The 26,138-nt window shown below is 47.0% G+C and overlaps 1 protein-coding gene across 25 annotated transcripts in view; it reads left to right on the top strand.

The window, feature by feature from the left end:
- The window catches only part of TRAF3 (TNF receptor associated factor 3), a 120,710-nt gene that overhangs the window by 37,530 nt on the left and 57,042 nt on the right, over positions 1-26,138 (top strand). The window contains exon 1 of one of the 25 annotated variants that reach the window (XM_081548705.1): positions 3,897-3,979. The exons of 22 other annotated variants lie outside the window; for them this stretch is intronic. The gene's annotated coding sequence lies outside the window, so the exon portion shown is untranslated. Of the gene's footprint in view, positions 1-3,896; positions 3,980-12,481; positions 12,610-26,138 lie in introns of those variants that run through there. 2 more of the 25 variants (XM_081548695.1, XM_081548696.1) reach the window with 2 other exon arrangements.

The raw sequence follows: 26,138 nt of genomic DNA, 5'->3' as shown, positions 1-26,138 counted from the left end.
AGGGTAACTTTGGTAACTGGGTTGTCTATTTTGAAGTAATAAACACGTTAAGATAGTCGTGATCCTCTTGAGCATTTTGTTAAGTGTCCAAATGAGACCTGTAGGGATGTTTCCATAATTTGTATGGAGCTTATGTAAATGTACGTTAACAGCATTAGCTAATTGCCTGAGTTGGTTGCGAATTTCGTCACTGCTTTTTAGTAAAGGAGCAGGTTCTGTGTGGTCATTTCAGTGAATGGGGAGAGCCCTTCAGGTCTCTCATTGTGTGTTTGAACTGAGTTAAGCTTGGAGAAATGACCAAGTGCTTTGCGGATGTGGGCTTTATTTTGTAATGGTTGTGTCTACGTTTTGAGAAGCCTATGCTTTCAGCAACTTTTCATGTGTGTTATAGCAGTGAATCGAATCAACACTAAGGTTCATAGGACAAGCCTTACTCCTTTTCTGTCGGCAGGAAATTCCGGATTCAGAAAGAGCGAGTGGTCAGTTGGGGGACCATATCAGAGGGAGATGGGGTGCCCTTTCTGCCCTGCCCCAGCTCCAGGCTGAGAGGCGGTAGGGTGTGTGTGCCCACCCCAGGAGGTTCGTGCCAGGTCCAGGGCGGACAGCAGGCAGCTCGGCGCGGGCACCTAGTCGTGCACCTGACGTTGCTGCTCGTGTCGGAGCCTGGCTGCCTGCTCAGCGGACAGTGGAGACAGCAGGAAGCTGCTCCATGGGCAGGTGGGGGCCTGGCTCGCCACCGTTGGTGTTTAGGCAGTGAACCTGGCAGGCGGGTCCTGTGTGGTCCCGTAGCCTGCTCCCCCTCCTCCCCCGGCCCTGGAGACGCTGTCTTCCCAGGGCACTGCCCTGAAAGTGCTCTCGATGCTGGACCTGGGCGCCGGGTCTCAGCCCCAGGCAGCTTCCCCGGCCCGTCTTGAGGTATTGCTGGTTCCAGAGGGGCACAGAGTCTTGAGGTGAGACTCCTGTCCCCTCCTCCAGACCCTCCTGGGAGAGCCAGCTCGGGCCAGAGCACTGGGTTCTGGTGACCAGACAGTCGTGCAGCTGCAGACAGCAGCTTTGATCCCCGATCTGAAAGGCAGCATCTAGGGGAGAGTCTGTGGGGAGCTCCTAACTGTGCCTGGAGACGTTTGATGGAAGTTCCTCAGAGTCCATTAAACCTCTCCAGTGAGTGTCTGTAAAGCGTGGTGTCCCCATGCTGCCTCTCTGCCTTCCCTTCTGATCAGCCGCCTCGTGCTGTGAGTTATCCAGTCAGTCAGGAGCTGACTCGAGGTGATCTGGTTTGATCTAGGATATTCATTTATTCACACCGCACCTTCCTGAGGAGAGATGGGGTGGGAAGGCTGTGGTGTTTCCATAAACGTGCTCCCTCCTGCTTCCTGGAGTGAAGCCCCTGGAAGCACCTTTTTCCCCAGGCGGAGCCGCTGGCCCCAGGCTGGGGGCCCGCGTGAGGGGAGGGGAGATGCTGGTGCTCCCACCTGGGTGATGGCTGACATCCTCTGGGCCTCGGGCGGAGGTGACGCGGGGGCGCCTCCCGGTGTGGGGCAGGGGGTCTGCCCTGTGCCCCCCGCCAGTGATGCTGGGCCCTGTGGGCCCTCAGCCTCATTTCCTCATGGCGTGGTCACTTCAGGGCCGACGGGGGCCCAGAGAAAGGGCCTTGCTGCTTGTGGTGGGAAGGGAGTGGAGTGGTGAGGGCTTCCTGGAGGAGATTCCAGAGCTGGAGGCATGAGGGGAGCCAGGTGGGCAGAGGAAGGCAAAGCGGGACCCCTCGCCTGGGAGAAGAGCGGGCGTCTGCAGGCAGCCGCGGGCCACGCCGTGCCCCTGGAGGAGGGAGTGGCTGCCCCTCACCTGACCCTCGGTCACCGGCTCAGCGTGGGGCTCAGCGGGGAGCGGCCGGAGCCGGGGCAGACAGCTGGCATCTCGTGAGGGGTGGCGGCGTGGGGAGCCTGGCGCAGTGCCCCCCGCTTGGTTCAGGGTCTGCCCCCTGTGCTTGGTGGCCAGGCGCTCAGGGCGACCGTGTGCTTCAGGGACCGGGTGCCTGGGTGTCAGGCATTGGTGGTGGCGGTGAGGGTCCCATGGGCTTCCGGGCAGAAACCGCTTTCGCTGGGGGTCACAGGTGTGTGCTGAGGACACTGCATCATTTTGAGGGCACACCTCCCTCATCTCCCCCTTTTCCCGGGGCTGCACGTCCATCAGCTCCTGTGAGGTGTTCCTCCTCACAGAGCCTTGTCCTGGACCCCTGGGCCGCCTCCAGCCCGGCCTCCCCGCACCCCAGGCCCCACGCCCAGGATGACCTGTCCTGTGGGTGTCCCCCCCGCCACGTGCCCTCACCACCAGGACTGTGAGCTCGGCCTCGCTCGTGGCCTTGCACAGACAGTACGTGGTTAATGCTCACTGAGTAGACTGAATGAAGCAACGAATTTTACAGGTCGCTTCGTAAGCACGCTACTGTTTTCAGTGTCTTTTCTGAGGCTGGTCGTGTGGTTGCAGTTCAGTATTTCAAGCACACTGTCGGAAGTGGTAGCTGGGCGCTCAGGGTGATTGCTGCCACCTGGGTGCCCAAAGCGCCTGCATCTCCTGGCCTGAGTCCTCTGGCTGCTGGGGGCTCCCCTCGGGTGCCAGGGCTGGCGGGAGGCAGCAAAGGTGCAGGGTTCTCACCGGGGCACTTGAGCAGTGAAGAGAGTGTGTCATCAAGCACATTTCATTCCTCTCTGCATTTCCACCCAGCACAGCACATGGTCAGAGCCGTCCTCCAGTGAAAGCCACGAACTCGCCAGCCTGCAAGAAACAGGTTGGAAATCTAGAAATGCTCTCCCCGCCACCTTCCCAGGTTTTTGCAATATTTATTTTTTAAAAGATCTTTAGAAAATCTTTGTGATTCAGAAGGCAGCTTCCTTCCTGTGCTGGGGAGTCTCTCTCCAGCGCTCCTGCTTCTGAGCTTGGTGGCTTGCTTCAGAAAGACTGCAATGCAGCGGCTACCAAAGTGCCTGTTAATATGGCAGCAACCGGCGGGGAGGTCTTCTGCCCCCCTCCACAGTTGCTGCCTGCCGCCTGCAGTCTGAAGGAGGAGGTGGAGAAGGCGATGCCCCCCTGGACGTAGCTGGTCAGTGGTGAGGACGGAGGCGGTTTTTGCGGGCACTGTGGCCAGCACAGGCCTGTCCTGCAGCAGCTCCGTGAAGTTACTGATGCAGTGGGCTGCCGGGGGATGTGAGGCTGAAGATGCCTTTGCAGTCTGTGCACGGCGATTTTGTTTCCTTCTCTGTGCTCACGGTGGATTATGAGAAGGTAAGGGACTTTGTAAACCGTGCATGATATGTATTTTAAATATTTATCAATATCCCCAGTGAAGGCAAAGAATTATGACTGAGTAGATGTCTTCTGAACCTGAGAGAGAAAAACTTTGGTTTCTTATTAAGGATAGTTTGGACCTTTGAACAGCCACCTTATTTGTGTTGATAGATGCGCTCTAAATGAATCATAAAAGATGTTCTTTAAAGGGATCTGCCTTTTCTTTGCCTTGCTAACAGCCACGGTCGAATTTCAGGGATGTACTGTGCTGTATCTTTACCTTAAGGAGCGACAGTTCCATGAATCTGGCGTGGAACATTTTGTTTTACACAATCTCAGCTGTCCGGTGCTGGGTGGTGAAGTCTGATGTCCTCGGTTCTCGTTGGCCTTCAGTGGAGCATCTCCGTGTGTGCAGCCCCGTCCCATCCCACGGCCAGCTGGATCTGTCTCCCTCCAGCTGTTCCTCTTTGTTTATCTAAGAGGCAGCCTGAGAGTCAGACTCAGATTTATTTTGCTTTGAATTGGTGGCCCCAAACTGTATTAAATGCATTATGGGTGGTAATTTATATGTGCAGCGCCAAGAAATATAATGTCAGGGTTGCCATGGTGACTGCATGCATTCCGGAAAGCTTGTGAATGGGTTCTGAACCTTCTGGCGTTTTAAGTGAGATGCTCCAGCCGAGAGCCTGCATCCACGGTGAGTGTAAATGAGTGCAGCCTCCCCGGAGCCGCGCGTCCCCCTCTCTGTTACCAGAGCTGCCCCGGCTCCCATCTTCCTCTGCTGACATCCGCCGCGGTCTCTCGGTTCCTGGCGACAGACTCTGGTTGAGAGATGGTTTTCAACTTGCCTGTGTGTGCGTGTGTGTGCAGTGTCCTGACCCTTGGCTTGCTGGCAGGCAGCGTGGCGTGGGCTGGCCTTCCTGGGAGTCCCCCAGCGTGGTCGCTGCCCCGGGTGCTGGTGTGGGCCTGTCGAGCTCCATCCACCTGAGGAGCTCTCCAGCGATGCCGCGGGGGTCCGGGAGTGCTTGGCTCCAGGGAGGCGGCCCTGTCTGCTTCTGCTTCCAGGACGTCCGAGAGATTGGTTTTGGAGATGGAGGCCCCGGTTAGAAAGACCCGCATTCAAAATGCCAAACTTGTGAAAATAATAAGCGAAGGCCTAGTATGCCTAGTATCTTCATTGCTGGTTTTTGGAAATATGTGCAGTCTGTCTGTTTGAAAATCAGTTCCCCTGTGCATTGAAACTGTACTGATATCTTGACTGCATGGGACTGAAATACCTGTTTGCTTATATTTTGTAAGAGGAGTCTAGCCAGCCTGCTGCCCGGGGGCTGAGGTCTGAGCCAGCCCCGGGACAAGGACGGCTCCTGAGAGAGGCCCCGCCGATTCCTGGAGGACACTTCACCCTCCTTCTCGCTGTACACAAGCGTTCGGACCACATCCTTTAAACTTCAATCCTGGAGGAGACGACCTTCCAGGCTCGTGCCGCTCATGTACCGCCCACAGTGCCTCACCCGCAGGCCCTGGTTAGGAGTCCCCTGACAGTCCCTTTATCTCACAGGGGAGGAGACTGAGGCCAGACGAGTTGTGCCGCTTGGTCAGGGTCCCAGGGCAGTCACAGCCAGCTCTGGGGCCACAGACCTGCTCGCTCTCCTCCTGAGGATCCTTTGCTGACAGTAGAGGTGTGCTCTCAGGCCCTCGTTTTCCGCTTTCCTTTTTTATCCAAAGAGACCTACCGTAGCGACTGGAGTAGTGCTCTCCGCTTACAGCTGTGAACATTCCTGCCTTCCCCTCCTTCTCTCCTCCACCATTCGTTGAGCACAGTGTGCTGGAGACTTCAGGGGTGGGGTGGAGGAGGGCACAGCTCTGCCCCCAGGCCACGTGCCATCCTGAGGGATTCGTGCCCTGTGCCTGGGGCATGCGGCCTGTGGGCCCAGGTGAATTCTGCCTCCACAACTGCACTTTGGCCTGTCTGATGTGTTTTCCAGAGAAGCTAACTGCCCAGCGGTCACCGGGGGTGAACCTGAATCATCACCTGTTGAGTCAAGGTCACGTTACTGTGTTCACGGGGGCAGAACAACATAGCAGTATTGTGTGTAGCCTCAAAGTTACACCTTGTTACAGGTAATAAGAGGTTCAGCTCACAAGGCGTAAAGTACAACTTGATAGGGTCCTGGTGGCTCAGATGGTAAAGAACCTGCCTGCAATGCAGGAGACCCGGGTTCGATCCCTGGGTCGGGAAGATCCCCTGGAGAAGGGAATGGCAACCCACTCCAGTATTCTTGCCTGGAGAATCCCATGGACAGAGAAGCCTGGTGGGCTACAGTTCATGGGGTCGCAAAGAGTTGGACGTGACTAAGCAGCTGACACATCATCATCATGTTAGCTGCTGGTTAACTCAGATTTTTTTAAAAAAAGATTTTTGTCACCTCACCTGGCATGTGAGGTCTTAGTTCCTGAACCAGGGATCAAAGCCACGCCCCCGGCGTTAGAAGCTCGGAGTCTTACCCAGTGGACTGCCAGGGAAGTCCCCCAACCCAGATTTTTAATTTGCTGGTCTTCCAGAAGATTGAGATTATATCACAGACTGTATTTTCCTAAGTGGCCGCAGTGGCACCTCCCATCCTGCAGATGGTCTCACAATGGGACTTTGGCCAGGAGGTGGGTCTCTGTTCTTCTCTGTGACCCGCCCCACCCCACTGGTATGGCAGAAGTGATGCTGTGTGATTTCCAAGCTAGGTCTTAAAAACACGGTTCAGTTTTTGCCTGGCTTCTCTTTGAGGACACTTGCCGTGGGGAAAGCCAGCGCCGTGCTGTGAAGCCCAGCCAGCTTGTTCAGGAAGAGCACGTGGCAAGGCCCTAAAGGAGCCATTCTGAGGCCCCAGTCAGCAGCCTCCCGGCAGGTGAGAAGCCTCCTGGCAGGTGGCTCTGCATTCTGCTCTTCTTGCTTCTCAGCCAAGACCCTGGACACCGTGGAGCAGGGCTGTGCCGTCAGTACTGGGCCCGGTCAGACCCACAGCCCACAGAGGCTGAGACATGTGGGGGCTTAGGCAGCTCTGTTTGGGGTGATGTATTAAATCCCTTTCGATGATGCAGTGGAGGTGATGAATAGATTCAAGGGATTAGATCTAATAGACAGAGTGCCTGAAGAACTGTGGATGGAGGTTTGTAACATTGTACAGGAGGTGGGGACCAAAACCATCCCCAAGAAAAAGAAATGCACCAAGGCAAAGCGATAGTCTGAGGAAGCTTTACAAATAGCTGAGGAAAGAAAAGTAAAAGGCAAAGGAGAAAGATATTCCCAACTGAATGCAGAGTTCCAGAAAATAGCAAGGAGAGAGAAGAAAGTCTTCTTAAGTGAACAGTGCAGAGTAATAGAGGAGAACAATAAAATTGGAAAGACTAGAGATCTTTTCAAGAAAATTGCAGATATCAAGGGAATATTTCATGCAAGGATGGGCAGAAATAAAGGACAGAAATGGTAAGGACCTAACAGAAGCAGAAGAGATTAAGAAGAGGTGGCAAGAATACCCAGAAGAACTTACAAAAAAAGGTCTTAATGACCTGGATAACCACGATGGTGTGATTACTCACCTAGAGCCAGACATCCTAGAGTGCAAAGTCAAGTGGTCCTTAGGAAGCTTTACTACAAACAAAGCTAGTGGAGGTGGTGGAATTCCAGCTGAGCTATTTCAAATCCTAAAAGATGATGCTGTTGAAGTGCTGCACTCAATATGCCAGCAAATTTGGAAAACTCAGTAGTGGCCACAGGACTGGAAAAGGTCAGTTTTCATTCCATTCCCAAAGAAGGACAATGCCAAAGACTGTTCAGACTACTGCACAATTGCGCTCATTTCTCATGCAAATAAGGTAATGTTCAAAATCCTTCAAGCTAGTCTTCAGCAGTACATGAAGCTAGAACTTCAGATGTGCAGGCTGAATTTAGAAAAGGCAGAGAAAGCAGAGATCAAATTGCCAACATCTGTTGGATCATAGAGACAGCAAGGGAATTCCAAAAAAATAATCTACTTCTGCTTCATTGACTACGCTAAAGCCTTTGACTGTGTGGATCCCAACAAACTGTGAAAAATTCTTAAAGATATGGGAATACTACACCACCTTACTTGCCTCCTGAGAAAACTGTATGTGGATCAAGAAGCAACAGTTTGAACCAGACTGTCTCAAAATTGGGAAAGGACTATGACAATGCTGGATATTGTCACCCTGCTTATTTATCTTATATGCAGGGTACGTCATGAGAAATACCAGGCTGAATGAATCCCAAGCTGGAATCAAGATTGCTGTGAGAAATATCAACCTCAGATATGCAAATGATAACCACTGTAATGACAGAAAGTGAAGAGAAACTAAATAACTTCTTGATGAAGGTGAAAGAGAAAAGTGAAAAGGCTGGCTTAAAACTTGGCATTCAAAGACTAAAAATCATGGCATCTGATCCCATCAATTCATGGCAAATAGAAAGGGAAAAACTGGAAGCAGTGACAGATTTTCTTTTCTTGGGCTCCAAAATCACTGTGGAGGCTGACTGCAGCCATGAAGTTAAAAAGCATTTGCTCCTTGGAAGGAGAGCTGTGACAAACATAGATAGCGTATTAAAAGCAGAGACATCACTCTGCTGACAAAGATCCTTAAAGTCAAAGCTATAGTTTTTCCAGTAGTCATGTGTGGATGTGAGAGTTGGACCATAAAGAAGTCTGAGCCTGAAGAATTGATGCTTTTAAACTGTGGTGCTGGAGGAGATTCTTGAGAGTCCCTTGGACAGCAAGGAAATCAAACTAGTCAATCCTAATGGAAATCAACCCCAAATATCCATTGGAAGAACTGATGGTGAAGCTCTAATACTTTGGCCACATGATGTGAAGAGCCAGCTCATTGGAAAAGACCCTGGTGCTGGGAATGATTGAGGGCAGGAGGAGAAGGTGGTGGGGACAGCAGAGATGAGATGGTTAGATAACATCGCTGACTCACTGGATATGAGTTGGAGCAAACTCCGGGAGATAGTAGAGGACAGAGGAGCCTGGTGGGCTGCAGCCTGTGGGGTCTCAAAGAGTTGGATACGACTTAGCAACTAAACAACAACGTTATGAAGCCTGGTTACTGCAGTCCTTAGTGTTTCCATTCACCAGTATCAGATATGGCATTTTATTACATGCTGTTGCTGCTAAGTCGCTTCAGTCGTGTCCGACTCTGTGCGACCCCATAGACGGCAGCCCACCAGGCTCCCCCGTCCTTGGGATTCTCCAGGCAAGAATACTGGAGTGGGTTGCCATTTCCTTCTCCATATTACATGCTAGATGTAGAAAAATTAAGAAATTACTGTTTTTTTAAAAAACAATTAGCTATAGAAAAAATTTTAATAACAGCTTTTGGGAGATAATTTGCATAATGTAAGCTCTACCCTCTTCTAGCGCACAGTTCAGTAGTTTTCTGTATATTCCCAGTTGTTCATCCAGAGCAATTTTATTACCTCAAAATGATAATCAGACTCAGAGAAATACAAGTGGAAGATTAGAATTCCTGTATGTTGTGTTAAGCTGTGGGGCTGTGCGTCTGGGACCTAGTAGGTTCTCAGGCCGTGCTTATTGATATGTGTGTGTGCTCAGTTGCTGAGTCCTGTCCGACTCTATGCGGCCCCATGGACTGTAGCCTGCCAAGCTCCTGTGCCCGTGGAATTTCCCAGGCAAAAATACTGGAGTGGGTTGCCATTTCTTACTCCAGGGGCTCTTCCCGACCTAGGGCTGGAACCCGAGTCTCCTGCGGCTCCTGCACTGGCAGGCGGATTCTTTGCCACTCTCTCTACCTAGTCTGTCGGTGTGAGTTCACATGGAAGGGCGGAGACATGGACCTGGCGGGTTGAACTGGGTTTGGCTGCAGCATTTTGAGCATCTGTTATGTACAGGGGTTCACACTGGGTCTCTGGTGAGAGGGTGCCTGAAACGGGGTTTTCATGGAGAGGGGAGTAAGGAAAGTGCTGGAGGGACAGAGACTGTGCTGCAGAAGGGTAGGGCGTCTCTGGACACATCCTTATCAAGGGAGACGAACGTGTGTTTGCCGGGTGGGGGCAGATTCAGACCGAGCTGTGCCTGCGCCTGCCTCCTCCGTGAGTACCACACGTGCTCATGCCCCGCTGTGGGCACTGCTGTTCCTGCCCCGCGGGCGCATGCAAAAGCTGACCACCTGGGTGGAATCCCAAGACACGGCCCAGAGAGGGCAGGGCTGCTGACAAGCCAGACCAGGGGTCAGCACACTTTTTATAGTAAATGTTTTAGGCTTTGTGGGCCAGCCCGGCGTCTCTGCTGTTGGAAGCGATGAGTAAACCGAGGAGCATGGCTGTGTTCCAGCAAAACTAGTTACAGGATGGCGGACCGAAGCCTGCCTGCCCCTGGCCTGCAGGAATCCGTCTGCGCCGCCTGCCGGGTCTTTGGCCCTTGCACAGACGGAGCTGGTGCTGCCCATCTCCTGCCCAGGCTGTGAGGCTGTTGGGGCCGTTGGTTCTCAGCCCCCGGCTGCTGCCCCGGCCTGGAGCCCTCAGCAGGGCAGCCCGCACCTTTCTCAGGTTGGATCTCTGGCTCAGGACACGGCAGGAGCTCAGCAATGTCTGAATAGCTTTGGAGCCCCTGGAAAGTGATAGGGCTGTCACAGCTTTGGGGGTGGTGGGCGGAGACGACAGAGGCAGTGAGGCCGGGGGGCAGGTCCCATGGTTTCTGGACTCCATCGCTTAGTGGGCACGCGGTAGAACGTGGGGAAATCTGAAACGGTGAGGAGGTTAGCATGCAGACTTCAGAGATTTCCTCCAGGACCAAGGGGTCACTCGCTGAAGTGAGGTTAAATTACCTGTCAGGGGAACTGTGTCAGGAGCTTCCAAAGTAACCTTTCAGGCGAGAACATTTCTGCTTTTAGATCTTGGGAGATGCTGGTGTTTGTTGTTGTTTTAATGGAATCACGTAATCTAAATGCCTCAGCTAAGAGTCTAATTAACCAGGTCTCAGGACTTCCTGGAGAAGGCAATGGCACCCCACTCCAGTACTCTTGCCTGGAAGATCCCATGGACAGAAGAGCCTGGTAGGCTGCAGTCCGTGGGGTCTCGAAGAGTCGGACACGACCGAGCAACTTGACTTTCACTTTTCCCTTTCATGCATTGGAGAAGGAAATGGCAACCCACTCCAGTGTTCTTGCCTGGAGAATCCCAGGGACAGCGGAGCCTGGTGGGCTGCCGTCAGTGGGGTCGCACAGAGTCGGACACGACTGAAGCAACGCAGCAGCAGGACTTCCTGGTGGTCCAGTGGGTAAGACTCTGCACTTCTACTGCGGGGGGCGCGAGTTTGATCCTTCATCTCAGACCTAAGATTCCAAATGCTGCATGGTCAGAAAAAGAGTCTAATGATCAGGTCTGTAAAGCAAGCGCCTTAGTAAACTGCACGGTGTTCAGTTCCCCAGGGAGTTTAGATGAGCTGAAGCCCCAGGGAAAAAAGCCAGCACACTCTTGGACTGTTGGCCCCTGTTCACGTCCTGGTTACGAGGATCACGGTACGTGTGTCAGGCACCTGTGATAAACCTGCAGTGGATTCCACAGTGTAATCTCATTAAAGTTGTTCTTTGGTTTAGAAGAATAAAAATTACTTTAATTGAAGGAGGAAGGTATGTTGGCAAGTCAAAGAAAAAGATATTCAATTAAAAATGATAAAATTTCACAGCCCTGCATGTGTGAGTTTGTTGTTGTTGTTTAGTTGCCCAATTGTATCTGACTCGGTGACGCCATGGACTGTAGCCCGCCAGACTCCTCTGCCCGTGAGGTTTCCCAGGCAAGAATACTGGAGTGGGTTGCTGTTTCTACCTCCGGATTCTTCCCGACCCAGGGACTGAAGCTGCATTTCCTTCATTGGCAGGCAGATTCTTTACCTCTGAGCCACATGGGAAGCTGCCTTCATGTTAGAAAATGGCATTTTACAAAATTCGTTAATTAGGGTTATTTTGCAGGGGTCTTCAGATCCTCATCAGCATAAGTACCCCTTCACACGCTTCCCCTGTAGCCTGTGCTCGGCAGTGGGACATCTGAAACGAGGTGATGCCTGTCTTCTGAGAGACTCCGCTGTTGCACCTTAACTGTGTCCCTGAACTCCCAGCTTACAGAGGAAGGGTTAGTCAGGATGGGGCTTGGGTCTGCCGCACCCCGAAGACACGCCTTTGATACTCTGGGGGATTGAGACATCGATTGTGAAATGTCAAAACCTCAGGACAGGATTTCGTTCAGTCTTTCGCCCCAACCCTCTGTTTCACTGAGACCCACCCCAGGGTGCAGAGGGGTGTGTCTGAGCCCTGGGCTCCCGTCCCGCCTCCTGGGGTGACCTTCACCCCAGCCCCAGCCATAGGTCTTATTGCCTGGGGCATTGGAATCTTTCTCAGCCTGGAACCTCAAGTCCAAACCCACAGTTCCTAGCACGTTGCTTTCCTTTTTGTTCTGCCTCGGACTTGGAGGATCGCGCTGGACGGTTCTGTCACTCATCACCAGGAGTAGTGTGGCTTGTTAAAACAGATGTGTTTTCTACATTCAGATTTGCTCCACTAAAAGTTCTGTTTATGATATTAATTTAACAAGGCTTCTGTTATGAGTTGTTGAAAAACAGCTCTTGTATCACCTTTAATAAAGATACTTTTGAAATGTAATTTAATGCATGAAAGTGAATTACTTTGGAGGTTTTAGTTTGTCCCTTGGAAAAAAATATGAGAAGAAAAGTATTTTTCTTTTTTTTTTTTGGACATGCAGCATGGCTTGTGGGATCTTAGTTTCTGACCAGGGATTGAATCTGGGCCCTTAGGAGTGAAAGCGCAGAGTCCTAACTATTGGAGTACCAGGGAATTCCCGAAAAATATCTTTTCAATGAACATAGTTTCTAAACTCTGGCCAGCAACCCACTCTTTTAGTTAATATTTATTAGTATTTATCAAGCACTAATATTTGTTAATATAGTATATTATTGTATTTGTATATGTACATACATCCTTGTGCTAAATGTTAGTGTATATGTTTATGTATGTGTTATACCCTCACTATATGTATAAATATATATACACTAATTATATATACATACACACACACTCATTAAAAATCAAGCGGAAGTATAGCAAAATGTTTGATGCCCTAGGATTATCATGGGATTTTTTTTTTTCCCTATAAAACCAGAAACTGAGTTGATGTTCAGCATGAGCCCCTTGGAGAATTTCAGAAACCGTTAACTTCTTCTGTTCCTCCGGATGGTGGCTTACACAGCCTCTCCTCAGGGAGAGGGAGGCACGCCTGCACCCGAGCAGGTAGTGTCACTGACGCCACCATGTGCTTCCTTCCCTTGGGCAGTTTTCATGTTGCTCGTGTCCACTGCCCCTGGGCGGGCAGCTCTGGAAAGTGGGCCCTCTGCTCCTTCCCCCCTGCTCCTCGTGCTGTGCCTGCCCCACCCTGGGCACTTGGAAGCTCGCAGAACTCCAGGGGAGACTGGGTTCCAGCGTTCTCCTCCGAGGAGGTGGTTGTGATCTGTATCCATCTTGCCTTTGCAGGGCTGTCTTGGAGGTTTTCAAATGTTTTCTGATTCAACCAAGAAATCTTTTTTCCATTACTAGCTTCCTATTTTTTCAAGTCATTGAATAGTTCTATTTTCTTCCTCCTCCAAGGATGTGGAAACGACTAAGAATAGACGACTTTGTGTGGGTTCTTCCCTCCTTTGCTCTCCCTCAAGTTCTTCATTAAGTGACCAGTGGGTTGTAGGGGGAGCAGAGGTGGAGGGACCCTTCCAATTCAGTGATAAAGATTCTTGAGGAGGAGGAGGTAGTTTTGAGAAACTAGTAAAACCTGTTCTGATGCTTTTGATACTTTATAGGAAATTCTCTTTCATTTTTCTCATGACAGGAGCCAAGTGGTGGGAAGGGACCTGTCATTCAGGAATATTTATCAGGCACCTGTGAGAATGGCCCCTGGGGTCACCCAGGCCTGGCTTTTGCCCCGCCTGCCCTGGACCACGTGGGACTCGGGGGCTGTGCGCAGGGCCTGCAGCCGGCGCTGTGGGGCCCCAGTGTGGACGTGTTTGCTCCCTGCCCTCCGTCAGAGCGCGCGTGGCTCGCTGGGTTCCGTCTGTCCTGGCATCACTTAGCAGCACTTCTCTAACCTGCAAATCAAGATTTATTTTCACATTATTCTGATAGAAAATTTTATTAATGTAAGCATTTTATTCATATAAAAAGTGTTGAGAGAGTATTTTGTGTTCAAAATATTGATTAATTTGGGGGAAAACCTAAGAGATTTGATGTTGCGTAATAAACCTCTATTTAAATTCACTGAGTAAACTGCAGTGAATCATAACTCTATTAAGCAAAAGCCAACATTGCAGAATGGAGTTTATTTGAAAGACTGATTAGGTGAAAATTTCAGGGTGACTTGACAAGGTTTCACATTTTTGTATAATTCTAAGTTAAAATAATGTGAACAGGCAGATGCCACTTTGGAAGCTTTGCACTGGAGGGGGTCTAGGAATCTTAGCAACAGGGGTCACATTTGATTAGGAAGTATATTTATTCTAGAGGCTTTATGTAGCATGGAGAATACTAAATTCAAAGTGATCACAAATACTACACTAAATATTGATATCATAAATTTTCAACATGACTGTATAAAAATATTTCAGACATTGTATATTTTAAGACTAAAGTGAGTATGCAGTGGTAATGGGTGTTCATTCACCATTTCAGGGGAGTAAGAAGGCTTCAGAGAAACTTATGACAATGTCAGAAACAAAACCAAACTCACCATCGCCTTATAGTTCCAAAGCGTGGCTTGTTTTACCCAAGGGCCGTTTTAACCAGCTCTGTTACCCAGCAGCATAGGGTAGTCATGTTACTCTTAGCTAGCTCCTTTCCTCCTCCCTGTTCAAATCTATTTGGATAATGGTTTTCAAAAGTAAGCAAAGTAATTCTATTCAGTTCTCATATTAAAGTAGCTAGAAATTAAGCAAACAATTATTTAAATGATGTGAGAAAATTCATTTTGGCCTAGCCAAGGTCTCAGCTTCTTCCTTGAAGTCAGAACTAGCCTTGCTTGGTTCAGCTAAAGGTGCTTTTTTAGTCCACCTGGCTGTGAATGCCATATGTTAGTCTTAAGGGAATAAATAAACCCAGGGATGTCAATACTGACATTCTAAACAATGAAAAAAGATGCTTGGTTTTAAAAAGAGCAAATGCTTCCATTAGGTATTACTGACGTCTTGGGAATTTCGAGGTGTGTGTTTTGCTTCTTGCAGAGCCATCATGGCAGGCTCTCACGGAGGGAGCACTGGTCCTTGATACCAGGCTTCAGTCCTGGTGGCTCTGAACTTTGGACAGGTTGCTAAATGTCGTTTTTTTAGTTCCTCAGTAGACCAAGAAGGAATTTGGACTGTATTACCTTTTACAGATAATTTGAGTGTGCAAATAGCAAATCTGATTTTCCAGCATAAATCTGTATGGATTCCCACGACATCCTGAGTGAGCCAGCACGCCTTTGTGGGTGCAGCCACTATCCAGTGACAGACACGCAGGTGAAGAAGAGGGGTCCTAGGGGCAGACGGCTCCCCTCACTTGCTCATGGGTGATGTTGCAAAGTTGCTGAATCTTTGTTTCTAATTCATCTCCATGATGGAGGTGGGAAGGCGAAAGGTATTTGGAGAGTTGTGAGGATCAAGACCATCCCCATGGAAAAGAAATGCAAAATAACAAAATGGCTGTCTGAGGAGGCCTTAGAAATAGTTGGGAAAAGAGGAGAAGTGAAAAGCAAAGGAGAAAAGGAAAGATATTCCCATCTGAATGCAGAGTTCCAAAGAATAGCAAGGAGAGATAAGAAAGCCTACCTCAGCGATCAATGCAAAGAAATAGAAGAAGACAACAGAATGGGAAAGACTAGAGATCTCTTCAAGAAAATTAGAGATACCAAGGGAACATTTCATGCAAAGATGGGCTCAATAAAGGACAGAAATGATACGGACCTAACAGAAGCAGAAGATACTAAGAAGAGGTGACAAGAAACACAGAAGAACTGTACAAAAAAGATCTTCACGACCCAGATAATCACGATGGTGTGATCACTCACCTAGAGCCGGACATCCTGGAATGTGAAGTCAAGTGGGCCTTAGAAAGCATCACTACGAACAAAGCTACTGGAGGTGATGGAATTCCAGTTGAGCTATTTCAAATCCTGAAAGATGATGCTGTGAAAGTGCTGCACTCGATGATATGCCAGCAAATTTGGAAAACTCAGCAGTGGCCACAGGACTGGAAAAGGTGAGTTTTCATTCCAATCCCAAAGAAAGGCAATGCTAAAGAATGCTCAAACTACCACACAATTGCACTCATCTCACACGCTAGTAAAGTAATGCTCAAAATTCTCCAAGCCAGGCTTCAGCAATATGTGAACTGTGAACTTCCAGATGTTCAAGCTGGTTTTAGAAAAGGCAGAGGAACCAGAGATCAAATTGCCACCATCCGCTGGATCATCAAAAAAGCGAGCGAGTTCCAGAAAAACATCTGTTTCTGCTTTATTGACTATGCCAAAGCCTCTGACTGTGTGGATCACAATAAACTGTGGAAAATTCTGAAAGAGATGGGAATACCAGACCACCTGACTTGCCTCTTGAGAAACCTGTATGCAGGTCAGGAAGCAACAGTTAGCACTGGACATGGAACAACAGACTGGTTCCAAATAGGAAAAGGAGTACGTCAAGGCTGTATATTGTCACCCTGCTTATTTAACTTCTATGCAGAGTACATCATGAGAAACGCTGGGCTGGAAGAAACACAAGCTGGAATCAAGATTGCTGGGAGAAATATCAATAACCTCAGATATGCAGATGACACCACCCTTACGACAGAAAGTGAAGAACTAAAGAGCCTCTTGATGAAAGTGAAAGAGGAGAGTGAAAAAGTTGGCTGAAAGCTCAACATTCGGAAAACTTAAGATCATGGCATCTGGTCCCATCACTTCATGGGAAGTAGATGGGGAAACAGTGGAAACAGTGTCAGACTTTATTTTTCTGGGCTCCAAAATCACTGCAGATGGTGATTGCAGCCATGAAATTAAAAGACACTTACTCCTTGGAAGGAAGTTTATGACCAACCTAGACAGCATGTTTAAAAGCAGAGACATTACTTTGCCAACAAAGGTCCGTCTAGTCAAGGCTGTGGTGTTTCCAGTGGTCATGTATGGATGTGAGAGTTGGACGGTGAAGAAAGCTGAGCACCGCAGAATTGATGCTTTTGAACTGTGGTGTTGGAGAAGACTCTTGAGAGTCCCTTGGACTGCAAGGAGATCCAACCAGTCCATCCTAAAGGAGATCAGTCCTGGGTGTTCATTGGAAGGACTGATGTTGAAGCTGAAACTCCAATACTTTGGCCACCTCATGTGAAGAGTTGACTCATTGGAAAAGTCCCTAATGCTGGGAAGGATTGGGGGCAGGAGGAGAAGGGGACGACAGAGGATGAGATGGTTGGATGGCATCACTGACTCGATGGACATGGGTTTGGGTAAGCTCCAGGAGTTGGTGATGGACAGGGAGGCCTGGTGTGCTGCAATTCATGGGGTTGCAAAGAGTCGGACACAACTGAGCGACTGAACGGAACTGAACTGAGGAGTAAATGAAGAGCTGCAAGGTTGAGTTAATAATAACTATTATAAGAAAAGCTGCAGTATGTATTGAGCGTTTCCAGTGTGGTGGGCACATTGTAAGTGCTGAGGATGCACGTCTGCAGGAGACACGGCTCTGCCTTCAGGAGGCCCACCGTCAGGTGCGCCTGGCGTCCTCGTGGTACAGACCAGGGTGTGTGGAGGGTCACTCTCTCTGGGAAGGGAAGGATGGCAGAAAGATGCAGGTTTAGTCCACCTTCATTAAAAGGAGTCTCGTTCCACAGAAATCAGGTGATTGCCGTGTGTACCTGGCACCTTGGGGAGACTATGGGGATCATGGTCCTGGCCCTAAAATTAGTGAAAAACCGAGAATTAGTGTGAAGAGTAGATTTCAAGGCCCTTGAATGTAGTCTTGAGGATGAAGCATCTGCCAGGACAGTGGAGGGCGCGAGAGGGGGCACGATGGGCGGGGGTGCGTGAGCCCCCCTTGTGGTGCGCGGGGCTGGGTCTCCGCCGGGCGGGGCCCGCCGGGCCAGGGGGCGGGGCTTCTCGCCTCCGGCCAGGTCAGGACACACGAGGAGAGAAGGGTGTGAGGCGCTTCGTGAGTTTGAATTGTGTTGAGTTGTTACGTTTATTTGAGTTTCATGAGTTCTAGACTGTTTCTTCACAAAAATTAAAACTTTTTATTTCATAGTTTTTGTTTCTTCACCAAATTTAACACCATAGTATTTTCGAAAATATCTCCATTTGATTGGAGTAGAGTTGATTTACAGTGTCAGGTTAGTGTCGGGTGTACAGCAGGGTGACTCAGTTATACGTGCATACATATTTATCCCTTTTTCATGTAGATTATCACAGAAGACTGAGTACCGTTCCCTGTGCTGTTTGAGCAGGTCCTTGTTGGTTATCTGCGTTACATGTAGGAGCAGGCCCACGTCGGCCCTCAGCTCCTAGTGTATCCTTCCCTGCCACGTCTCCCCTTTGGGAACCATAGTCTGTTTTCAGTATCTGTAAGTCTGCTTCTGTTTTGTAGATAAGTTCATTTGTATCTTTTTCTTAAAATTAGATTCCACATACAAGTAATATCATATGATATTTGTCTTTGTCTGGCTTACCTCACTTAGTATAATCATCTCTGGATCCATAGTTGTTGCTGGCATAATGTTTTAAATTAAGAAATAAAAAGACTCTTTTGGAGGACATATACCCAGAAAAAACAAACCATAATTCAAAAAGACACATGAGCCTTAATGTTCCTTGCAGCACTGTTTACAATAACCAGGAGATGGAAACACCCTAAGTGTCCATCCACAGAGGAGCGGAAAAAGAAGATGTGTGTGTGTGTGTGTATACGTATATGCACACACATACACAATGGAATATTTCTCAGCCATAAAAAAGAACAAAATTGGGTCCTGTATAGAGACAGTCATTGTCATACAGCGATGTAAGTCAGAAAGAGGAAAACAAATGTCATTTATTAACACATATATGTGGAATCTGAAAAAAGCCGGTATAAACAATCCTATTAACAAAGCGGAAATAGAGACACGGATGTAGAGGACAGACGTGTGGATGCCCAGGGTGGGAGGACCCGGGAGGGGCGCTGACACATAACGCTATTGACGCTGTGCCTGAAATCGTGATAGACAACTAGTGAGGACCTGCTGTGCAGCACGGGGACACTCAGTGTCCTGTGGTGACCTGAATGGAAAGGAAATCCAAAGAGAAGAGGCTGTGTGTGTGTAAAGGAGAGGGTATAGCTGAGTCCCTTTGCTGTACGGTAGAAACTAACACCACATTGTAAAGCAACTACTCCAAAGAAAATCTTTTAAAAAGAAAAATGCTTTTTGGTCTTCACACTTAAAGGCATGTTTTTGCACCTGTGCCTTAGAAAATTAAAGAAATCATATGTAGAAATTGGGCTCTGTGTAGGAGTTCTTTACTTGGCACATGGATGGGGCGGTCTTCTGTTTGCCTGGTGCTTTTTGGCTCCATTCACTACAGAGGAGCAGGAGCTGGGAATACTTGGGAAGTGAGCTGGCTGGCTTCCGAAGGACGGCGCTCCTACAGCACCAGGACAGGGATTTTGCTGGTTGATTTGCTTTTGGTTGAATTCGTGTGTTCAGAGACTGGACCCCTGCTTTCACCAATCGATACATTGACTTGGTAGCACTTGCTGTGGATGGTTGTTTTTGTTATGTGTCATAATGCAGATGTATTGACTAGATGTTATATAATTATGGTATTGTTTTATAGTCCCATTGTCTGTGTGCATATATATTATTTAATCATAAGTGTTTATATTCTTACACTGTGTTCCTGTCTACAAAATGGATACGTATGGGAACTGTTCGGAAAACTGCAGCTGCAGATAGAAGTAATTAGAGCAGGATGGCTCTTCACATTGCCACATTTTCTGTTTCTGAGAAAGAAAACATTGAAACCCTTGTAGTCGTAACACATTAGTATGATTCTGCTTGGCAAGAGACTGGTTCCTGGAGTCATCCATTCCCTCTTTGTTGGAATAACAGACACCAAGTTTACTGTCCACCAGGATTGGGCTGGGGGCTTCCCAGGTGGCGCTAAGTAGTAAAGAACCCAATTACCCATTACAGGCAATGTAAGAGATGCTGGTTTGACCCCTGGATTGGGAAGATCCCCTGGAGGAAGGCATGGCAATGTGCTCCAATATTCTCGCCTGAAGAATCCCATGGACAGAGGAGCCCGGTGGGCTGCAGTCCATGGGGTCGCAAAGAGTTGGACGCAGCAGGAGGGCTGAGGAGAGTGAGGCGCTGGCCACAGGTGCAGAATTTCAGGATGCCCCAGAAAACTCAGTAATTGAGATTGATAACATTTTAATGCAATACTTTGAGAAAATTGAATCTGATGCAAAAAAAAAAAAAATCCATGATGGAAAAAAGTCAAATTTTAAATAAAAACAGGGTCAGTATTCATTTTTCCTTTTGCTTCAGCTCCAGTATGGCTTGGCTCCACACTATTATTGATACTATCCTTATTTAAAATTTTGGTATTTTGCCTCACATGGATTTTTTGCATTAATTTTGATTTTACCCCATTACTGAGTTTTTGTCAGTCCCTGAAAATTTGTACCTGAGGCAAGTGCTTCACTAACCTCACCCTGGTCCCAAACCTTTCATCTTAACAAACTTGAAAACCAGACACAATGTATGGAACAATAGTTTTCAGACATTGGTTAACAGCAAGGTTAGGATTGTGTTCCCTGAAATAAGGGGAACAAATGGAATGAGCCCTGTAAGTATTCTAGCTTATTCTCTAGGGCTAGGAGTAAACAAACTTTTTAAGATAAAGGGCCAGGTAGTGAAGCTCTAGGCTTTGCAGACCAGATGGTCTCTATCACAACCCCATTCAACTCTGCTATTGTCTGTGGCTGCTTTCATACCAAGGATGTAAATGAGTGGCCACGGATGTGTTCCAATAAAACTTTACTTATAAAAACAGGAGCAAGTTGGATTTTGGATTTAATCCTCGGGCTATAGTTTGCCAATCCTGGTCTAGAGACAGTTTCTGCATTACAGGTCAGGGAGAGAGAAACCAAACAGAGCCCCTAGCCTCACTGAAGTGACAAAACGGAGATCAGAGTCTGGGGAGGAGAGGCAGCTAGAATTTGAGGGGCAAAGTATAAGAGAGTAGAGAGCTACTTAGGGAACCCCAGGGGTCTGCAGAAGGACCCCCACCCCCAAGATTTGGGCTGAGTGTTGGTCTATACATGCACCAGAGAAAGCATCTCAAAACCAGGAAAAGAAGCCCCAGAAAGGAGTGGATATCACACGAGCTGAGATAGTTTGTGTTCCCACTACCCACGGTGGGATGTCAGGCCCTTTTAAAACATGGTTTTTAATCTTTGTGAGGGTGGATTCAGAACAGCTCTTTCATTTAGGGCATCAGAAGGGTATCCTGTAGTAACGGGGCTGAATTAGTCCAGGACTAAAAGACCACCACACGCACCTGCCCTAACTGATTCCGGGTAACTTAACTGCATTTCCAGAACAAAGCCCCAACTGTACTTAAAATGATGTGGTAAAATCTAGCACCCAACAATGTAAAAAAGTTTCAGTGTCCAGCATCTAATAAAAATTACCAGGCATGCAGAGAAGCAAGAAAACATGATAGTAACCAGGAGGAAAATCAATCAGTAGAAAGCTGTGAGATTAACAGACAAGGACATTAAAATAACTGATATAAATAAGTTGTACACATTCATGAGGAGAACGAGCATGAGTGACAGATATGAGAAAGACTGAACTAGGACTTTAGAGGCGAAAATACAGAGACTAATAGCAAATTGGCAGCACAGAAGAAAAGATCAGTGAACTTCAAGACATAGCAGTCGCAATTATCCAAAATACGGTGCAGGGAATAAACAAGACTGAACCAAGTGACCGAGCGTTAGTGACCCGTGAGGCAAAATCAACTGATGTAAGATCCGTGTAACTGGACTGCCAGAGAGGAAGGAATGGAAGCAGTATTTGAGGAAGTAGTGGCTGAAAAATGTCCACATTTGATGCAGACTGCAAGCCGTGAAGCTCACAAACTCCAAATAGTGTAAACAAAGAAAACCATACCAAGGTCCACACAGCCCAGTTGCTGAAAAATCAGTGATGAAGAGAAAAAAGTCTTAAAAAGCAGCAAGAAGACATGTTACAGAGGAATAAAAATAACGTCAGTGACGTCTGATCAGAACCTGTTGCCAGCCAGCAGGCAACAGTGCCGTGTTTAAAGTACCAAACGGAAGGAGCCTGTTAGTTTATCATTCGGTACCCAGTGAAAATATCTTTCAAAATGAAAGTGAAATAAAAATTTCTGGACCAAGAAATGCTGGCAGAATTTATTGCCAGCAGAAGTACACTACAAGAAATTTTAAAGGAAGTTCAAGTAGAAGGAAGATGATAGCAGATGGAAATTTTTACCCAAAGGAATGGAAAGAGTTGGAAATAGTCCATGGATTGGTGAATATTCACACTTTAATCTTTTTTTTTTTTTAAGACTATTTAAAGCAAAAGAAACAATGTATTTTGGAACTTAGAATACTTGGAGAGGGAAATAAATGACAATAGTAGCACAAAGTTTGGGAGCGAAGAAATGAAAGTACAGTACACTGTGTCTCAAGTGGTATTATTTGAAGGTAAACTGATAAGTTAAAGATGCATATTTTATCCAGAAAGATCTCTTGTCTGTGGGAAAAAAGAAACATTAATTTCCGTTGAAAGTGAAAGAAAGTCGCTCAGTCGTATCCAACTCTTTGAGACTGTATGGATAGTCCATGGAATCCTCCAGGCCAGAATACTTTCCCTTCTCCAGGGCATCTTCCCAACCCAGGGATCGAACTCAGGTCTCCTGCATTGCAGGCGGATTCTTTACCAGCTGAGCCACCAGGGAAGCATTAGTTGGATGTAAAAGAGGACGTTATTACAGACCCTATAGACGCTGAAAGGGTAATAAGTAATAAGGAGTATTGTGAATAATGTTATGCTAATAAATTTGACAGCCTCAATAAAATGAACAAGCCCCTTGAAAAACATAAACCACCAAATTTACTCAAGAGCAAATGTATAACCTGCATAACTATATTAAAGAAGTTGAATTTGTAGTTAAAATCCTTGCCTCGAAGAATACTCCACATCCAAATAGTGTCACCGATAATTATTAAATACCTAAAGAAGAAAGAATAACAATCTGACAAAAACTTTTTCAGAAGACAGAAGAGGAGGGAATGCTTCCTGTCTCTTTCTCTGAGGCCAGCACTACCCTGAAAGCAAAAGCAGACAGAGACATTATAGGAAAGGAAAACCACCAAGCAGTATTTGTCATATGTACATTCTCCATAAATTTTAGCAAATAAAACCAACTAGGCAATATATAAGAAGGATATTACATAATAATCAAGAAAAGTTTATCTCAGGAAATAAAGGTTGTTTTAACGTTAGAAACTTAATCAGTGTAACCCACCATAGTCATGGACCAAAAGGAGAAAAGGGAGAGTGAGGTCCAGAGATGAGGGTGTGGGAAACATGAAGGGAAGGCAGGATAATTGCATAAAATTACATAAAACATTAATCATGATAAAAGCACATACATGTGTATGCATACAAATTCTACAACAGTAGAATTTAAGTTGGAAATTACAATAAATGGAGTTAATGTTTCAAGGCTCTTCCTGTCCAAGAGAAGGGTAAATGTATTAACATTGGACCTTGATAAGAACCTGTACATTAGAATTTCTAAAGCAATTACTAAAGAGTAGAAACAGTATGTAACTTGCAGACTACTGGCAGACGAGAATGATAGCAAGTAATCCAAAAGAAGCAAATAGAAAGAAAATAAAAGAAAATTAAATCTAAATGTGAGTAATTGTTTCCAAGGTATTAATTGTTCCAAGGTATTAAATGTTCCAAGGAAAGTTATGACCAACCTAGACAGCATATTAAAAAGCAGAGACATTACTTTGTCAACAAAGGTCCGTCTAGTCAAGGCTATGGTTTTTCCAGTAGTCGTGTATGGATGTGAGAGTTGGACTATAAAGAAAGCTGAACACCGAAGAATTGATGCTTTTGAACTGTGGTATTGGAGAAGACTCTTGAGAGTCCCTTGGACTGCAAGGAGATCCAACCAGTCCATCCTAAAGGAAACCAGTCCTGGCTGTTCATTGGAAGGACTGATGTTGAAGCTGAAACTCCGATACTTTGGCCACCTGATGTGAAGAGCTGATTCATTTGAAAAGAACCTGATGCTGGGAAAGATTGAGGGCAGGAGGAGAAGGGGATGACAGAGGATGAGATGGCTGCATGGCATCACCGACTTGATGGACATGGCTTTGGGTGGACTCCGGGAGTTGGTGATGGACAGGGAAGCCTGGCGTGCTGCGGTTCATGGGGTCGCAAAGAGTCAGACACGGCTGAGCGACTGAACTGAACTGAACTGAATTAAAAAGATATCAAATAAGGTTTTTTAAAAACTCAACTGAATTTGCTTATAAGAGACCTACCTAAAACATGAAGATTAAGAGATGTTGAAAGAAAAATGAAAAAAAAATTACTGCAAACTCTAGCCAAAAGCTGGAGAAGGCAATGGCACCCCACTCCAGTACTCTTGCCTGGAAAATCCCATGGACGGAGGAGCCTGGTAGGCTGCAGTCCATGGGGTCGCTGAGAGTCGGACACGACTGAGCGACTTCACTTTCACTTTTCCCTTTCATGCACTGGAGAAGGAAATGGCAACCCACTCCAGTATTCTTGCCTGGAGAATCCCAGGGATGGGGGAGCCTGGTGGGCTGCCGTCTCTGGGGTCGCACAGAGTCGGACACGACTGAAGCGACTTAGCAGCAGCAGCAGTAGCAGCTAGCCAAAAGCAAGATTGTGTAGTGTCAGAGAAAACACAGTTTAAAGCAAAAAGCAGTCCTGGAGATAGTGTCATTTCACTTAATACAGTCAGCAGCTGGCTTCTTTAACAAAGCAGTCAGTAGTTTAAGCATATTCATGTCTTGCTTGCATGAAATTCAGTACACATAGTCCCGCTTGGCAGATGTTTTTTCGATGGTCGTTTGGGGGTTCAGCTGCTTCCCCCCATCTCTGCCATCTCCTGAGGCTCAGGATTCTCTTCAGGCGCCTCTGTGTGGGGCGGAAGGAGTGAGTCACACAGGTGTTCAAGGTTGGGCTGGAGGGCGGTGTACATTAGGATTGCATCCCGTTAGGCAGAGCCCAGGTCGTAAACCAGACTTCACTGCAGGGGAGGCTGTGCCCAGGAGGTAGAAGAAATAAATCTGGTCAGTATGTAGTCTCTGCCGCAGTTTGTAATGATAAAAGTTTCAATTCAAAAGGAAGTCATAATCGTTCTAAACGTGGATAAGCCATAATATGACTTCAGAATATCCAAAGTAGAGATTGCCTTAAGTACAGGGGGAAAAAAATAGACAAATTTACAGTTACAGTAGAGATTGCAGCACTTATCAGTAATGGATAGAATAAGCAGGCCAAAAAAAAAAAAAAAATCCTGTAAGCGCAGATGTTTTACATAGGATCAATACCCTTGGCCTAATAATGTACATATAAGTAACACTCCATCCAAAACTGTACCATATACGAGGGGTTAGCTCTGGTACACTCAGAGTGCCTGAGGCAGTGACCAAAATCATGCCCAAGGAAAAGAAATGTAAAAAGGCAAAATGGTTGTCTGAGGAGGCCTTACAAATAGCTGAGAAAAGAAGAGAAGCAAAAGGCAAAGGAGGAAGGGAAAGATCACCTATCTGAATGCAGAGTTCTCAAAGAATAGCAAGGAGAGATAAGAAAACCTTCCTAAGTGAACAATGCAAAGAAATAGAGGAAAACAATAGAATGAGAAAGACTAGAGATCTCTTCAAGAAAATTGGAGATACAAAGGGAACATTTCATGCAAATATGGGCACAATAAAGGATAGAAACAGTAAGGGCCTAACAGAAGCAGAAGAAATTAACAAGAGGTGGCAAGAATACACAGAAGAACTTACAAAAAAGATCTTCATGACCCAGATAACCACGATGGTGTGATCACTCACCTAGATCCAGACATCCTGGAGTGTGAAGTCAAGTGGGACTTAGGAAGCACTACTGTGAACAAAGCTAGTGACGTGATGGAATTCCAGCTGAGCTATTTCAAATCCTAAAAGATGATGCTGTAAAAGTGCTGCACTCACTATGCCAGCAAATTTGGAAAACTCATCCATGGCCACAGAACTGGAAAAGATCAGTTTTCATTCCAATCCCAAAGAAGGGCAATGCCAAAGAATGTTCAAACTACTGCACAATTGCGCTCATTTCACATGCAGATAAGATAATATTCAAAATCCTTCAAGTTAGTCTTCAGCAGTACATGAACCGAGAACTTCCAGATGTTCAAGCTGGATTTAGAAAAGGCAGAGGAACCAGAGATCAAATTGCCAGCCTCCGTTGGACCATAGAAAAAGCAAGGGAATTCCAGAAAAACATCTACTTCAGCTTCATTGACTACGCTAAAGCCTTTGACTGTGTGGATCACAATAAACTGTGGAAAATTCTTCAAGAGATGGGAATACCAGACCACCTTACCTGCTTCCTAAGAAACTTGTACACAGGACAAGAAGCAACAGTTAGAACTGGATGTGGAACAATGGACTGGTTCCAGATTGGGAAAGGAGTACATCAAGGCT

Source organism: Giraffa tippelskirchi, chromosome 12 (assembly GCF_054371585.1).
Source record: "Giraffa tippelskirchi isolate mGirTip1 chromosome 12, T2T-mGirTip1v1.2.pri, whole genome shotgun sequence".
Classification (NCBI taxonomy): domain Eukaryota; kingdom Metazoa; phylum Chordata; class Mammalia; order Artiodactyla; family Giraffidae; genus Giraffa; species Giraffa tippelskirchi.
The sequence above is the reverse complement of the archived record's forward strand: the minus strand, read 5'-3'. Positions and strand labels throughout refer to the sequence as shown.